Source organism: Pleurodeles waltl, unplaced genomic scaffold (assembly GCF_031143425.1).
Source record: "Pleurodeles waltl isolate 20211129_DDA unplaced genomic scaffold, aPleWal1.hap1.20221129 scaffold_91, whole genome shotgun sequence".
Classification (NCBI taxonomy): Eukaryota; Metazoa; Chordata; class Amphibia; order Caudata; family Salamandridae; genus Pleurodeles; species Pleurodeles waltl.
The window spans coordinates 1,418,602-1,436,024 of record NW_027150403.1 but is presented as its reverse complement, the minus strand read 5'-3'; the positions used below and the strand labels follow the sequence as shown (position 1 = coordinate 1,436,024).

The window sequence follows — 17,423 nt, the reverse complement described above, 5'->3', positions numbered from 1 at the left end:
GGCATTGTAATCCATTTTTCGCCTGAGGCAAAAAATATGTTTTGCGCAACAATGCTTCGAGTGGAATGAGAAATGTTGAGGGGTTGTGTATTTTGAGCAGGATTTGATTGTTTTCCGCTAAAATGGGCTCGTCCGGGATTTGAACCCGGGACCTCTCGCACCCAAAGCGAGAATCATACCCCTAGACCAACCAGCCTGGGGACAGAAACGCTACGGCTCCCACACTGCTCCGAGGGTTGGTGGCAGAGAGTGGGAGACTACATCCCAAAGCAAGAAACGCCACATGGTGCTCTCTTCTGCAGTATGACTAGAGTCATTTGCATGGTCGTCATCGAACATGACATAAAAAGCCTCTATCCTTTAGACATTTTGTCCCAGATTTACAAGAAAATGACTGAGCGAGACGCTGTGCCAAATTTGCAAGCCCCACGCTCCGTCATTTTCAAAATGCAGGGAAGCGCCGTATTTAGTAGAATACAGCGCACCCCTGTGCTTCCCCCTGCGCCAGCTCTAAATTAGCTGCTGAGCGCCAACGCAGCCGTTCTTGCACCATGGTACAAGGATGACTGCGTTGAGGGGGAAATTGTTTTTGTGCAGGAAGGGACACCTTCCTGGCCAAAAGAAAAATCTTCAATGGTGATTTGCTCTTACTTCTATGTGTGCTGCAGAATGCAGCACACATAGAAAGAGAAAAAACGAGGAGAAATGAAAACATTTCTCCTCAGTGCGCCACTCTAACGATACCCCTGGGATGGCGTTGGATTTTGGCGCTGACGCAGATTTACGACAACTCCTAAATCTGGAGCAGCATTAAAATGCTATGGTGTTGCTGTGGCACAATCACAGCAACACCCATTGCACGCCCCTTCCAGGGAAAGCGCTGAATGCTAAGGTGCCGTATTTACAAGATGGTGTTAAGCCACAAAAAGTGGCTGAACGCCATCTTGTAAATATCGTGCAGTGCATAGTGCCACCGGGGGGTCACTAAAAGTGATGCTCCGTTGGCGATTGGGCCTTGTAAGTCTGGCACCTTATTTGCTCAAGGTGTGTGTTCTTGGTGAGGGCAGGAAAGCTATTTTCGCTCTCATACCTTCCTTCCTTGGCTGGCTTGAATGCGGTAGGCTCAGGCTTCAATGCAAAGGTCAAACAATGAGCAACTGACTGACGTAAGCTGGCGCAACTCCTCTTGGTGAGCTGTGACAGATGCCCCAGGAGCGTAGTACCTCACGATGGTGAGGGATAGACACAGTCTCTTTTATCTCAGCTTGCCTGTCAGCTGAGTCAGGAAATGCAAATACTGGGAAAAAGCCCAGCGACTTGCTGTATTTGCTTGGCTTCGAACCAAGGACCTTTTGCATGTTAGGTGCGCATGATAACCACTACACTACACAAACAGACACACTTGCCGACTTGCTTCATGTGGCTATGCATTGTACTGGAACCACCACACTATGGAAACAGACACACCTGCTTGCTTTATGTGGCTCTGCATTGGACTGGGATGCAAGGACTGAGGGCCAATGTTCATGACGCTCAAAGCTGAGCCTTCCGGAACACGATCTCTTGCCTTGGAAGAAAGGAACTGGCATCACTTTCATTCCAAGAGGTGATTTCAGAACTGGACCCGAAATTACCATGGAGAAGCACTGTGTATTCAATGTTCCTATGAGCACTGCTGCTCCAGCACAGAAAAGCAGTTGCAAAGAAATCTCGCATACCTTCATGACGCTGAACCGTCTCAACGCAGGTATAAAGCATGTATTGCATTGCAACATGACATCTTACAAGAGTGAAAAGCAGAAATACTCCTGTTTAAAACACAGACTGAACCTATAAAGGTAAGGGTTTGTCTGGGATTTGAACCAAGGTCCTCTCACACCTGAAGCGAGAATCATACCCCTATACCAACTAGACTGCTGCTGCAGAGGCATTTGAAACATCTTCTGAAGCGTCTTTCAGAAAAGCAGGGCCATTCGGAGGCTCTCTCTCTAAGCGTGCCATAGCAATTGATGTTTTCTGTCAAGGATTTTTTGTTTGTCTCTAGCAAGGAAAGAGGTAGTCAAGATGCCCTGTGCCAGTGAGCTGAACTAGGGCACTGATGTGAAAAGCAGACCCTTTCTGGTAGTTGTAACCCTCTGCAAGTCCTGGACCCTTGCAACTTAGAATTTCAGACCAGAAGCACTGAAGGGCCTGCTAGCTCTTGAGCCAGAGAAGAATGCCTCTTGGATTCAAGCACACTTGCTCGCTCAGCGCTCAATCAGGCTCGATCAGGCGAGATTTATAGTAGTGGCTCATAGGCCTGAAACACTCACCTGGGAGACGCGGGGTGGCTGATTTCCCGGAATGGACCTTGATGGGGAAATCACCTCCTTTCCCCCGCCTCATTTCCAAATTGTGTGCAAGTCACAAGACAGTGTTCAGGGGTTCATGGGTACTGCCTACTCCCAGCTGCCTCTCTGTCTTCTTCATGTGAATTGCAAGTCACGAGGAGGCACCATTGCCAATATGCTCCGCCCACCTAACCAAGAAACCCAGGCCCGTATTTATACTTTTTGACGCTAAACTGCGCTAACGCAGTTTAGCGTCAAAAATTTTTGCGCCGGCTAACGTCATTCTGAAGCGCCATGCGGGCGCCGTATTTATTGAATGGCGTTAGCCGGCGCAAGCAGACCGGCGCTGCCTGGTGTGCGTGGAAAAAAACCACATACACCAGGCAGCGCCGGCGTTGGGAAAAATGGCGCTAGGGCGTCTTAAAAATGGTGCAAGTCAGGTTGACGCAAAAAATCGCCTCCACTCGATTTGCGCCATTTTTAACGACGCCCAGACGCCATTGAAATGACTCCTGTCTTAGTAAAGACAGGAGTCATGCCCCCTTGCCCAATGGCCATGCCCAGGGGACTTATGTCCCCTGGGCATGGTCATTGGGCATTGTGGAATGTAGGGGGGCACAAATCAGGCCCCCCTATGCCAAAAAAAAAATATTAAAAAAAAAATGTTATACTTACCTGAACTTACCTGAATGTCCCTGGGGTGGGTCCCTCCATCCTTGGGTGTCCTCCTGGGGTGGGCAAGGGTGGCCGGGGGGGTCCCTGGGGGCATGGGAGGGCAGCTGTGGGCTCATTTTGAGCCCACAGGTCCCTTAACGCCTGCCCTGACCCAGGCGTTAAAAAGAGGCGCAAATGCGAGGTTTTTTGACCCGACCACTCCCGGGCGTGATTTTTGCCCGGGAGTATAAATACGACGCATTTGCGTCGCAGACATTTTTTTGGACGGGAACGCCTACCTTGCATCTCATTAACGCAAGGAAGGCGTTCACGCAAAAAAATGACGCTCTTTACTCCTACTTTGGCACTAGACGCGTCTAACGCCAAAGTATAAATATGGCGTTAGTTTTGCGCCGAATTTGCGTCGAAAAAAACAACGCTTATTCGGCGCAAACGGAGTATAAATATGCCCCCAGTTTGAGCTTGTCTGCCTGTGTTGTTGCAGGGGCAGTGTCTTCTTTGCCCAAAAGGTGGCAGGAGAGACTCACTTCAAACGATAGAATCAACTGCTTAAGTAGAAACCAGCATGGTAGTTACTGTCATAAAGTGCAGCTCTAACAGAAGGTGTGCCTGAGATGCCCCTTCCAGTAATACACAGAATTTTGATTGAGGGCCCAGCCGATGGGTTGGTGGATTTCTCCTCACATGCCACAGCAGCTTCCAAAGATAGTGGTGTGAGGAGCTGGCTGTGCAAGCAGAGCAAGCTTTAAGGGAAGAAAACACACCTGTTAGGAGTGGGATTTGAAACCACGCCTCCATGAAGAGACCAGAAGGCTCAGCTTCACTGAAGATCAAGCTCTCTTGAGTCTGGCACCTTAGACCACTCGGCCATCCTGACAGCCAAAACATTGTGCAGGTCTGACTCTTCAGTCTGCACTTGTTGATGCTGCCGCTTGCAATGTTCCTATCAAAGTCACAGCTTTAAAGGCCCCACAATATAACATGGCCAAGAAAAAAAAAAAAAACAGAACAAGAAACAAGGCACATGCACGACCACCGAGGGATGCAGATAATTTTTTATCGTCCTGCAATAGTAAAGCACATTTTACACAGGTCACAAGTTTTTAAAGGTCACTTCTGTCTAAGTGTGCATTGAGAGAGACTGAGGTTTTAGTGAGCAAACACAAAAGCTACTGCTGCCCAGTGTCGAACCGGGGACCTTTTGCGTGTGAGGAAAATGTGATAACCACTACACTACAGAAACAAGCTTGTTGGCTTGACTGAAGGAGCACAGTTCCCCTCATATGTTTGCCCGATTTCCTCTATACTTGATCAGCAGTTGCTCAGAATGCGAGGGGTAAGTGTGAAAATTGCAGCGGTGTCAGCCAGCATGCATACACTCAGACGTCCTGAAAAGTCACAGCTGCGGGCAGAGACAGACAAATATCTGATGCCTAAATGCCAGGAACGCAAGCCTGTGAAATCATCACACAGGGCGCACTGAGAGCAAGCAGGAAGGAAGCCAAAGCATTGTAATCCATTTTTCGCCTGAGGCAAAAAATATGTTTTGCGCAACAATGCTTCGAGTGGAATGAGAAATGTTGAGGGGTTGTGTATTTTGAGCAGGATTTGATTGTTTTCCGCTAAAATGGGCTCGTCCGGGATTTGAACCCGGGACCTCTCGCACCCGAAGCAAGAATCATACCCCTAGTCCAACGAGCCTGGGCACAGAAGTGCTACGGCTCCCACCCTGCTCCGAGGGTTGGTGGCAGAGAGTGGGAGACTACATCCCAAACCAAGAAACGCCACCTGGTGCTCTCTTCTGCAGTATGACCAGAGTCATTTGCATGGTCGTCATCGAACATGACGTAAAAAGCCTCTATCCTTTAGACATTTTGTCCCAGATTTACAAGAAAATGACTGAGCGCGGCGCTGTGCCAAATTTGCAAGCCCCACGCTCCGTCATTTTCAAAATGCAGGGAAGCGCCGTATTTAGTAGAATACAGCGCACCCCTGTGCTTCCCCCTGCACCACCTCTAAATTAGCTGCTGAGCGCCAATGCAGCCGTTCTTGCACCATGGTACAAGGATGACTGCGTTGAGGGGGAAATTGTTTTTGTGCAGGAAGGGACACCTTCCTGGCCAAAAGAAAAATCTTCAATGGTGATTTGCTCTTACTTCTATGTGTGCTGCAGAATGCAGCACACATTGAAAGAGAAAAAACGAGGAGAAATGAAAATATTTCTCCTCAGTGCGCCACTCTAACGATACCCCTGGGATGACGTTGGATTTTGGCGCTGACGCAGATTTACGACAACTCCTAAATCTGGAGCAGCATTAAAATGCTATGGTGTTGCTGTGGCACACTCACAGCAACACCCATTGCACGCCCCTTCCAGGGAAAGCGCTGAATGCTAAGGTGCCGTATTTACAAGGTGGTGTTAAGCCACAAAAAGTGGCTGAACGCCATCTTGTAAATACCGCGCAGTGCATAGTGCCACCGGGGCGTCACTAAACGTGATGCTCCATTGGCGATTGGGCCTTGTAAGTCTGGCACCTTATTTGCTCAAGGTGTGTGTTCTTGGTGAGGGCAGGAAAGCTATTTTCGCTCTCATACCTTCCTTCCTTGGCTGGCTTGAATGCTGTAGGCTCAGGCTTCAATGCAAAGGTCAAACAGTGAGCAACTGACTGACGTAAGCTGGCGCAACTCCTCTTGGTGAGCTGTGACAGATGCCCCAGGAGCCTAGTACCTCACGATGGTGAGGGATAGACACAGTCTCTTTTATCTTAGCTTGCCTGTCAGCTGAGTCAGGAAATGCAAATACTGGGAAAAAGCCCAGCGACTTGCTGTATTTGCTTGGCTTCGAACCAGGGACCTTTTGCATGTGAGGTGCGCATGATAACCTCTACACTACACAAACAGACACACTTGCCGGCTTGCTTCATGTGGCTATGCATTGTACTGGAACCACCACACTATGGAAACAGACACACCTGCTTGCTTTATGTGGCTCTGCATTGGACTGGGATGCAAGGACTGAGGGCTAATGTTCATGACGCTCAAAGCTGAGCCTTCCGGAACACGATCTCTTGCCTTGGAAGAAAGGAACTGGCATCACTTTCATTCCAAGAGGTGATTTCAGAACTGGACCCGAAATTACCATGTAGAAGCACTGTGCATTTAGGCCCATATTTATACTTTTTGACGCTAAACTGCGCTAACGCAGTTTAGCGTCAAAAAATTTAGCGCCGCCTAACGCCATTCTGAAGCGCCATGCGGGCGCCGTATTTATGGAATGGCGTTAGCCGGCGCAAGCAGACCGGCGCTGCCTGGTGTGCGTGGAAAAAAACCACGTAGACCAGGCAGCGCCGGCGTAGGGGGAAAATGGCGTTAGGGCGTCTTAAAATGGGGCAAGTCAGGTTGAGGCAAAAAAATCGCCTCAACCCGATTTGCGCCATTATTTTCGACGCCCAGACGCCATTTAAATGACTCCTGTCTTAGTAAAGACAGGAGTCATGCCCCCTTGCCCAATGGCCATGCCCAGGGGACTTATGTCCCCTGGGCATGGTCATTGGGCATAGTGGCATGTAGGGGGGCACAAATAAGGCCCCCCTATGCCACACAAAAAAAATTAAAAAATATAAAAAATTATACTTACCTGAACTTACCTGAATGTCCCTGGGGTGGGTCCCTCCATCCTTGGGTGTCCTCCTGGGGTGGGCAGGGGGGGTCCCTGGGGGCAGGGGAGGGCACCTGTGGGCTCATTTTGAGCCCACAGGCCCCTTAACGCCTACCCTGACCCAGGCGTTAAATAGTGGCGCAAATGCAGGGTTTTTTGACCCGCCACCTCCCGGGTGTGATTTTTGCCCGGGAGTATAAATACGACGCATTTGCGTCGCCGTCATTTTTTTAGACGGGAACGCCTTCCTTGCATCTCATTAACGCAAGGAAGGCGTTCACGCAAAAAAATGACGCTCTTTACTCATACTTTGGCGCTAGACGCGTCTAACGCCAAAGTATAAATATGGCGTTAGTTTTGCGCCGAATTTGCGTCGAAAAAAACTACGCTAATTCGGCGCAAACGGAGTATAAATATGCCCCTTAGGCCCATATTTATACTTTTTGACGCTAAACTGCGCTAACGCAGTTTAGCGTCAAAAAATTTAGCGCCGTCTAACGCCATTCTGAAGCGCCATGCGGGCGCCGTATTTATGGAATGGCGTTAGCCGGCGCTAGCAGACCGGCGCTGCCTGGTGTGCGTGGAAAAAAACCACGTACACCAGGCAGCGCCGGCGTAGGGGGAAAATGGCGTTAGGGCGTCTTAAAATGGGGCAAGTCAGGTTGAGGCAAAAAAATCGCCTCAACCCGATTTGCGCCATTTTTTCGACACCCAGACGCCATTTAAATGACTCCTGTCTTAGTAAAGACAGGAGTCATGCCCCCTTGCCCAATGGCCATGCCCAGGGGACTTATGTCCCCTGGGCATGGTCATTGGGCATAGTGGCATGTAGGGGGGCACAAATAAGGCCCCCCTATGCCACCAAAAGAAATTTAAAAAAATAAAAAATTATACTTACCTGAACTTACCTGAATGTCCCTCGGATGGGTCCCTCCATCCTTGGGTGTCCTCCTGGGGTGGGCAAGGGTGGCAGGGGGGGTCCCTGGGGGCATGGGAGGGCACCTGTGGGCTCATTTTGAGCCCACAGCCCCCTTAACGCCTACCCTGACCCAGGCGTTAAAAAGTGTCGCAAATGCGTGGTTTTTTGCCCCGCCCACTCCCGGGCGTGATTTTTGCCCGGGAGTATAAATACGACGCATTTGCGTCGCCGTCATTTTTTTAGACGGGAACGCCTTCCTTACATCTCATTAGCGCAAGGAAGGCGTTCACGTAAAAAAATGACGCTATTTGCCCATACTTTGGCGCTAAACGCGTCTAACGCCAAAGTATAAATATGGCGTTAGTTTTGCGCCGAATTTGCGTCGAAAAAAACGACGCTAATTCGGCACAAACGGAGTATAAATACGGGCCTTAATGTTCCTATGAGCACTGCTGCTCCAGCACAAAAAAGCAGTTGCAAAGAAATCTCGCATACCTTCATGATGCTGAACCGTCTCAACGCAGGTATAAAGCATGTATTGCATTGCAACATGACATCTTACAAGAGTGAAAAGCAGAAATACTCCTGTTTACAACACAGACTGAACCTATAAAGGTAAGGGTTTGTCTGGGATTTGAACCAAGGTCCTCTCACACCCGAAGCGAGAATCATACCCCTATACCAACTAGACTGCTGCTGCAGAGGCATTTGAAACATCTTCTGAAGCGTCTTTCAGAAAAGCAGGGCCATTCAGAGGCTCTCTCTCTAAGCGTGCCATAGCAATTGATGTTTTCTGTCAAGGATTTCTTGTTTGTCTCTAGCAAGGAAAGAGGTAGTCAAGATGCCCTGTGCCAGTGAGCTGAACTAGAGCACTGATGTGAAAAGCAGACCCTTTCTGGTAGTTGTAACCCTCTGCAAGTCCTGGACCCTTGCAACTTAGACTTTCAGACCAGAAGCACTGAAGGGCCTGATAGCTCTTGAGCCAGAGAAGCATGCCTCTTGGATTCAAGCACACTTGCTCGCTCAGGGCTCGATCAGGCGAGATCAGGCGAGATTTATAGTAGTGGCTCATAGGCCTGAAACACTCACCTGGGAGACGCGGGGTGGCTGATTTCCCGGAATGGCCCTTGATGGGAAAATCACCTCCTTTCCCCCGCCTCATTTCAGAATTGTATGCAAGTCGCAAGACAGTGTTCAGGGGTTCATGGGTACTGCCTACTCCCAGCTGCCTCTCTGTCTTCTTCATGTAAATTGCAAGTCACGAGGAGGCACCATTGCCAATATGCTCCGCCCACCTAACCAAGAAACCCAGTTTGAGCTTGTCTGCCTGTGTTGTTGCAGGGGCAGTGTCTTCTTTGCCCAAAAGGTGGCAGGAGAGACTCACTTCAAACGATAGAATCAACTGCTTAAGTAGAAACCAGCATGGTAGTTACTGTCATAAAGTGCAGCTCTAACAGAAGGTGTGCCTGAGATGCCCCTTCCAGTAATACACAGAATTTTGATTGAGGGCCCAGCCGATGGGTTGGTGGATTTCTCCTCACATGCCACAGCAGCTTCCAAAGATACTGGTGTGAGGAGCTGGCTGTGCAAGCAGAGCAAGATTTAAGGGAAGAAAACACACCTGTTAGGAGTGGGATTTGAAACCACGCCTCCATGAAGAGACCAGAAGGCTCAGCTTCACTGAAGATCAAGCTCTCTTGAGTCTGGCACCTTAGACCACTCGGCCATCCTGACAGCCAAAACATTGTGCAGGTCTGACTCTTCAGTCTGCATTTGTTGATGCTGCCGCTTGCAATGTTCCTATCAAAGTCACAGCTTTAAAGGCCCCACAATATAACATGGCCAAGAAAAAAAAAAAAACAGAACAAGAAACAAGGCACATGCACGACCACCGAGGGATGCAGATAACTTTTTATCGTCCTGCAATAGTAAAGCACATTTTACACAGGTCACAAGTTTTTAAAGGTTATTTCTGTCTAAGTGTGCATTGAGAGAGACTGAGGTTTTAGTGAGCAAACACAAAAGCAACTGCTGCCCAGTGTCGAACGGGGACCTTTTGCGTGTGAGGCAAATGTGATAACCACTACACTACAGAAACAAGCTTGCTGGCTTGACTGAAGGAGCACAGTTCCTCTCATATGTTTGCCCGATTTCCTCTATACTTGATCAGCAGTTGCTCAGAATGCGAGGGGTAAGTGTGAAAATTGCAGCGGTGTCAGCCAGCATGCATACACTCAGACGTCCTGAAAAGTCACAGCTGCGGGCAGAGACAGACAAATATCTGATGCCTAAATGCCAGGAACGCAAGCCTGTGAAATCATCACACAGGGCGCACTGAGAGCAAGCAGGAAGGAAGCCAAGGCATTGTAATCCATTTTTCGCCTGAGGCAAAAAATATGTTTTGCGCAACAATGCTTCGAGTGGAATGAGAAATGTTGAGGGGTTGTGTATTTTGAGCAGGATTTGATTGTTTTCCGCTAAAATGGGCTCGTCCGGGATTTGAACCCGGGACCTCTCGCACTTGAAGCGAGAATCATACCCCTAGACCACCGAGCCTGGGGACAGAAGCGCTACGGCTCCCACCCTGCTCCGAGGGCTGGTGGCAGAGAGTGGGAGACTACATCCCAAAGCAAGAAACGCCACATGGTGCTCTCTTCTGCAGTATGACTAGAGTCATTTGCATGGTCGTCATCGAACATGACATAAAAAGCCTCTATCCTTTAGACATTTTGTCCCAGATTTACAAGAAAATGACTGAGCGCGACGCTGTGCCAAATTTGCAAGCCCCACGCTCCGTCATTTTCAAAATGCAGGGAAGCGCCGTATTTAGTAGAATACAGCGCACCCCTGTGCTTCCCCCTGCGCCAGCTCTAAATTAGCTGCTGAGCGCCAACGCAGCCGTTCTTGCACCATGGTACAAGGATGACTGCGTTGAGGGGGAAATTGTTTTTGTGCAGGAAGTGACACCTTCCTGGCCAAAAGAAAAATCTTCAATGGTGATTTGCTCTTACTTCTATGTGTGCTGCAGAATGCAGCACACATAGAAAGAGAAAAAACGAGGAGAAATGAAAACATTTCTCCTCAGTGCGCCACTCTAACGATACCCCTGGGATGGCGTTGGATTTTGGCGCTGACGCAGATTTACGACAACTCCTAAATCTGGAGCAGCATTAAAATGCTATGGTGTTGCTGTGGCACACTCACAGCAACACCCATTGCACGCCCCTTCCAGGGAAAGCGCTGAATGCTAAGGTGCCGTATTTACAAGGTGGTGTTAAGCCACAAAAAGTGGCTGAACGCCATCTTGTAAATACCGCGCAGTGCATAGTGCCACCGGGGCGTCACTAAAAGTGATGCTCCGTTGGCGATTGGGCCTTGTAAGTCTGGCACCTTATTTGCTCAAGGTGTGTGTTCTTGGTGAGGGCAGGAAAGCTATTTTCGCTCTCATACCTTCCTTCCTTGGCTGGCTTGAATGCGGTAGGCTCAGGCTTCAATGCAAAGGTCAAACAGTGAGCAACTGACTGACGTAAGCTGGCGCAACTCCTCTTGGTGAGCTGTGACAGATGCCCCAGGAGCGTAGTACCTCACGATGGTGAGGGATAGACACAGTCTCTTTTATCTCAGCTTGCCTGTCAGCTGAGTCAGGAAATGCAAATACTGGGAAAAAGCCCAGCGACTTGCTGTATTTGCTTGGCTTCGAACCAGGGACCTTTTGCATGTGAGGTGCGCATGATAACCACTACACTACACAAACAGACACACTTGCCGCCTTGCTTCATGTGGCTATGCATTGTACTGGAACCACCACACTATGGAAACAGACACACCTGCTTGCTTTATGTGGCTCTGCATTGGACTGGGATGCAAGGACTGAGGGCTAATGTTCATGACGCTCAAAGCTGAGCCTTCCGGAACACGATCTCTTGCCTTGGAAGAAAGGAACTGGCATCACTTTCATTCCAAGAGGTGATTTCAGAACTGGACCCGAAATTACCATGGAGAAGCACTGTGCATTTAATGTTCCTATGAGCACTGCTGCTCCAGCACAGAAAAGCAGTTGCAAAGAAATCTCGCATACCTTCATGATGCTGAACCGTCTCAACGCAGGTATAAAGCATGTATTGCATTGCAACATGACATCTTACAAGAGTGAAAAGCAGAAATACTCCTGTTTAAAACACAGACTGAACCTTTAAAGGTAAGGGTTTGTCTGGGATTTGAACCAAGGTCCTCTCACACCGAAGCGAGAATCATACCCCTATACCAACTAGACAGCTGCTGCAGAGGCATTTGAAACATCTTCTGAAGCGTCTTTCAGAAAAGCAGGGCCATTCGGAGGCTCTCTCTCTAAGCGTGCCATAGCAATTGATGTTTTCTGTCAAGGATTTTTTGTTTGTCTCTAGCAAGGAAAGAGGTAGTCAAGATGCCCTGTGCCAGTGAGCTGAACTAGGGCACTGATGTGAAAAGCAGACCCTTTCTGGTAGTTGTAACCCTCTGCAAGTCCTGGACCGTTGCAACTTAGACTTTCAGACCAGAAGCACTGAAGGGCCTGCTAGCTCTTGAGCCAGAGAAGCATGCCTCTTGGATTCAAGCACACTTGCTCGCTCAGCGCTCGATCAGGCGAGATTTATAGTAGTGGCTCATAGGCCTGAAACACTCACCTGGGAGACGCGGGGTGGCTGATTTCCCGGAATGGCCCTTGATGGGGAAATCACCTCCTTTCCCCCGCCTCATTTCAGAATTGTGTGCAAGTCGCAAGACAGTGTTCAGGGGTTCATGGGTACTGCCTACTCCCAGCTGCCTCTCTGTCTTCTTCATGTAAATTGCAAGTCACGAGGAGGCACCATTGCCAATATGCTCCGCCCACCTAACCAAGAAACCCAGTTTGAGCTTGTCTGCCTGTGTTGTTGCAGGGGCAGTGTCTTCTTTGCCCAAAAGGTGGCAGGAGAGACTCACTTCAAACGATAGAATCAACTGCTTAAGTAGAAACCAGCATGGTAGTTACTGTCATAAAGTGCAGCTCTAACAGAAGGTGTGCCTGAGATGCCCCTTCCAGTAATACACAGAATTTTGATTGAGGGCCCAGCCAATGGGTTGGTGGATTTCTCCTCACATGCCACAGCAGCTTCCAAAGATAGTGGTGTGAGGAGCTGGCTGTGCAAGCAGAGCAAGATTTAAGGGAAGAAAACACACCTGTTAGGAGTGGGATTTGAACCCACGCCTCCATGAAGAGACCAGAAGGCTCAGCTTCACTGAAGATCAAGCTCTCTTGAGTCTGGCACCTTAGACCACTCAGCCATCCTGACAGCCAAAACATTGTGCAGGTCTGACTCTTCAGTCTGCACTTGTTGATGCTGCCGCTTGCAAAGTTCCTATCAAAGTCACAGCTTTAAAGGCCCCACAATATAACATGGCCAAGAAAAAAAAAAAAAAAAGAACAAGAAACAAGGCACATGCACGACCACCGAGGGATGCAGATAACTTTTTATCGTCCTGCAATAGTAAAGCACATTTTACACAGGTCACAAGTTTTTAAAGGTCATTTCTGTCTAAGTGTGCATTGAGAGAGACTGAGGTTTTAGTGAGCAAACACAAAAGCTACTGCTGCCGTGTGTCGCACGGGGACCTTTTGCGTGTGAGGCAAATGTGATAACCACTACACTACAGAAACAAGCTTGCTGGCTTGACTGAAGGAGCACAGTTCCTCTCATATGTTTGCCCGATTTCCTCTATACTTGATCAGCAGTTGCTCAGAATGCGAGGGGTAAGTGTGAAAATTGCAGCGGTGTCAGCCAGCATGCATACACTCAGACGTCCTGAAAAGTCACAGCTGCGGGCAGAGACAGACAAATATCTGATGCCTAAATGCCAGGAACGCAAGCCTGTGAAATCATCACACAGGGCGCACTGAGAGCAAGCAGGAAGGAAGCCAAGGCATTGTAATCCATTTTTCGCCTGAGGCAAAAAATATGTTTTGCGCAACAATGCTTCGAGTGGAATGAGAAATGTTGAGGGGTTGTGTATTTTGAGCAGGATTTGATTGTTTTCCGCTAAAATGGGCTCGTCCGGGATTTTAACCCGGGACCTCTCGCACCCAAAGCGAGAATCATACCCCTAGACCAACGAGCCTGGGGACAGAAGCGCTACGGCTCCCACCCTGCTCCGAGGGTTGGTGGCAGAGAGTGGGAGACTACATCCCAAAGCAAGAAACGCCACATGGTGCTCTCTTCTGCAGTATGACTAGAGTCATTTGCATGGTCGTCATCGAACATGACATAAAAAGCCTCTATCCTTTAGACATTTTGTCCCAGATTTACAAGAAAATGACTGAGCGCGACGCTGTGCCAAATTTGCAAGCCCCACGCTCCGTCATTTTCAAAATGCAGGGAAGCGCCGTATTTAGTAGAATACAGCGCACCCCTGTGCTTCCCCCTGCGCCAGCTCTAAATTAGCTGATGAGCGCCAACGCAGCCGTTCTTGCACCATGGTACAAGGATGACTGCGTTGAGGTGGAAATTGTTTTTGTGCAAGAAGGGACACCTTCCTGGCCAAAAGAAAAATCTTCAATGGTGATTTGCTCTTACTTCTATGTGTGCTGCAGAATGCAGCACACATAGAAAGAGAAAAAACGAGGAGAAATGAAAACATTTCTCCTCAGTGCGCCACTCTAACGATACCCCTGGGATGGCGTTGGATTTTGGCGCTGACGCAGATTTACGACAACTCCTAAATCTGGAGCAGCATTAAAATGCTATGGTATTGCTGTGGCACACTCACAGCAACACCCATTGCACGCCCCTTCCAGGGAAAGCGCTGAATGCTAAGGTGCCGTATTTACAAGGTGGTGTTAAGCCACAAAAAGTGGCTGAACGCCATCTTGTAAATACCACGCAGTGCATAGTGCCACTGGGGCGTCACTAAAAGTGATGCTCCGTTGGCGATTGGGCCTTGTAAGTCTGGCACCTTATTTGCTCAAGGTGTGTGTTCTTGGTGAGGGCAGGAAAGCTATTTTCGCTCTCATACCTTCCTTCCTTGGCTGGCTTGAATGCGGTAGGCTCAGGCTTCAATGCAAAGGTCAAACAGTGAGCAACTGACTGACGTAAGCTGGCGCAACTCCTCTTGGTGAGCTGGGACAGATGCCCCAGGAGCGTAGTACCTCACGATGGTGAGGGATAGACACAGTCTCTTTTATCTCAGCTTGCCTGTCAGCTGAGTCAGGAAATGCAAATACTGGGAAAAAGCCCAGCGACTTGCTGTATTTGCTTGGTTTCGAACCAGGGACCTTTTGCATGTGAGGTGCGCATGATAACCACTACACTACACAAACAGACACACTTGCCGGCTTGCTTCATGTGGCTATGCATTGTACTGGAACCACCACACTATGGAAACAGACACACCTGCTTGCTTTATGTGGCTCTGCATTGGACTGGGATGCAAGGACTGAGGGCTAATGTTCATGACGCTCAAAGCTGAGCCTTCCGGAACACGATCTCTTGCCTTGGAAGAAAGGAACTGGCATCACTTTCATTCCAAGAGGTGATTTCAGAACTGGACCCGAAATTACCATGGAGAAGCACTGTGCATTTAATGTTCCTATGAGGACTGCTGCTCCAGCACAGAAAAGCAGTTGCAAAGAAATCTCGCATACCTTCATGATGCTGAACCGTCTCAACGCAGGTATAAAGCATGTATTGCATTGCAACATGACATCTTACAAGAGTGAAAAGCAGAAATACTCCTGTTTAAAACACAGACTGAACCTATAAAGGTAAGGGTTTGTCTGGGATTTGAACCAAGGTCCTCTCACACCCGAAGCGAGAATCATACCCCTATACCAACTAGACTGCTGCTGCAGAGGCATTTGAAACATCTTCTGAAGCGTCTTTCAGAAAAGCAGGGCCATTCGGAGGCTCTCTCTCTAAGCGTGCCATAGCAATTGATGTTTTCTGTCAAGGATTTTTTGTTTGTCTCTAGCAAGGAAAGAGGTAGTCAAGATGCCCTGTGCCAGTGAGCTGAACTAGGGCACTGATGTGAAAAACAGACCCTTTCTGGTAGTTGTAACCCTCTGCAAGTCCTGGACCCTTGCACCTTAGACTTCCAGACCAGAAGCACTGAAGGGCCTGCTAGCTCTTGAGCCAGAGAAACATGCCTCTTGGTTTCAAGCACACTTGCTCAATCAGGCTCGATCAGGCGAGATTTATAGTAGTGGCTCATAGGCCTGAAACACTCACCTGGGAGACGCGGGGTGGCTGATTTCCCGGAATGGCCCTTGATGGGGAAATCACCTCCTTTCCCCCGCCTCATTTCAGAATTGTGTGCAAGTCGCAAGACAGTGTTCAGGGGTTCATGGGTACTGCCTACTCCCAGCTGCCTCTCTGTCTTCTTCATGTAAATTGCAAGTCACGAGGAGGCACCATTGCCAATATGCTCCGCCCACCTAACCAAGAAACCCAGTTTGAGCTTGTCTGCCTGTGTTGTTGCAGGGGCAGTGTCTTCTTTGCCCAAAAGGTGGCAGGAGAGACTCACTTCAAAAGATAGAATCAACTGCTTAAGTAGAAACCAGCATGGTAGTTACTGTCATAAAGTGCAGCTCTAACAGAAGGTGTGCCTGAGATGCCCCTTCCAGTAATACACAGAATTTTGATTGAGGGCCCAGCCGATGGGTTGGTGGATTTCTCCTCACATGCCACAGCAGCTTCCAAAGATAGTGGTGTGAGGAGCTGGCTGTGCAAGCAGAGCAAGATTTAAGGGAAGAAAACACACCTGTTAGGAGTGGGATTTGAACCCACGCCTCCATGAAGAGACCAGAAGGCTCAGCTTCACTGAAGATCAAGCTCTCTTGAGTCTGGCACCTTAGACCACTCGGCCATCCTGACAGCCAAAACATTGTGCAGGTCTGACTCTTCAGTCTGCACTTGTTGATGCTGCCGCTTGCAAAGTTCCTATCAAAGTCACAGCTTTAAAGGCCCCACAATATAACATGGCCAAGAAAAAAAAAAAAAAAAGAACAAGAAACAAGGCACATGCACGACCACCGAGGGATGCAGATAACTTTTTATCGTCCTGCAATAGTAAAGCACATTTTACACAGGTCACAAGTTTTTAAAGGTCATTTCTGTCTAAGTGTGCATTGAGAGAGACTGAGGTTTTAGTGAGCAAACACAAAAGCTACTGCTGCCCTGTGTCGAACGGGGACCTTTTGCGTGTGAGGCAAATGTGATAACCACTACACTACAGAAACAAGCTTGCTTGCTTGACTGAAGGAGCACAGTTCCTCTCATATGTTTGCCCGATTTCCTCTATACTTGATCAGCAGTTGCTCAGAATGCGAGGGGTAAGTGTGAAAATTGCAGCGGTGTCAGCCAGCATGCATACACTCAGACGTCCTGAAAAGTCACAGCTGCGGGCAGAGACAGACAAATATCTGATGCCTAAATGCCAGGAACGCAAGCCTGTGAAATCATCACACAGGGCGCACTGAGAGCAAGCAGGAAGGAAGCCAAGGCATTGTAATCCATTTTTCGCCTGAGGCAAAAAATATGTTTTGCGCAACAATGCTTCGAGTGGAATGAGAAATGTTGAGGGGTTGTGTATTTTGAGCAGGATTTGATTGTTTTCCGCTAAAATGGGCTTGTCCGGGATTTGAACCCGGCACCTCTCGCACCCAAAGCGAGAATCATACCCCTAGACCAACGAGCCTGGGGACAGAAGCGCTACGGCTCCCACCCTGCTCCGAGGGTTGGTGGCAGAGAGTGGGAGACTACATCCCAAAGCAAGAAACGCCACATGGTGCTCTCTTCTGCAGTATGACTAGAGTCATTTGCATGGTCGTCATCGA

The 17,423-nt window shown here is 48.8% G+C and overlaps 3 non-coding genes across 3 annotated transcripts; all 3 read right to left on the bottom strand.

Annotated features, from left to right (window-relative positions):
- Window positions 1-124: 124 nt before the first annotated feature.
- TRNAP-UGG (transfer RNA proline (anticodon UGG)) lies at window positions 125-196 on the bottom strand. The gene has a single exon. It is a non-coding gene; the product is annotated as a tRNA-Pro (tRNA).
- A 4,438-nt stretch (window positions 197-4,634) lies between these two features.
- TRNAP-CGG (transfer RNA proline (anticodon CGG)) lies at window positions 4,635-4,706 on the bottom strand. Its single transcript has one exon. It is a non-coding gene; the product is annotated as a tRNA-Pro (tRNA).
- An 8,933-nt stretch (window positions 4,707-13,639) lies between these two features.
- TRNAP-UGG (transfer RNA proline (anticodon UGG)) lies at window positions 13,640-13,711 on the bottom strand. Its single transcript has one exon. It is a non-coding gene; the product is annotated as a tRNA-Pro (tRNA).
- Window positions 13,712-17,423: the final 3,712 nt, after the last annotated feature.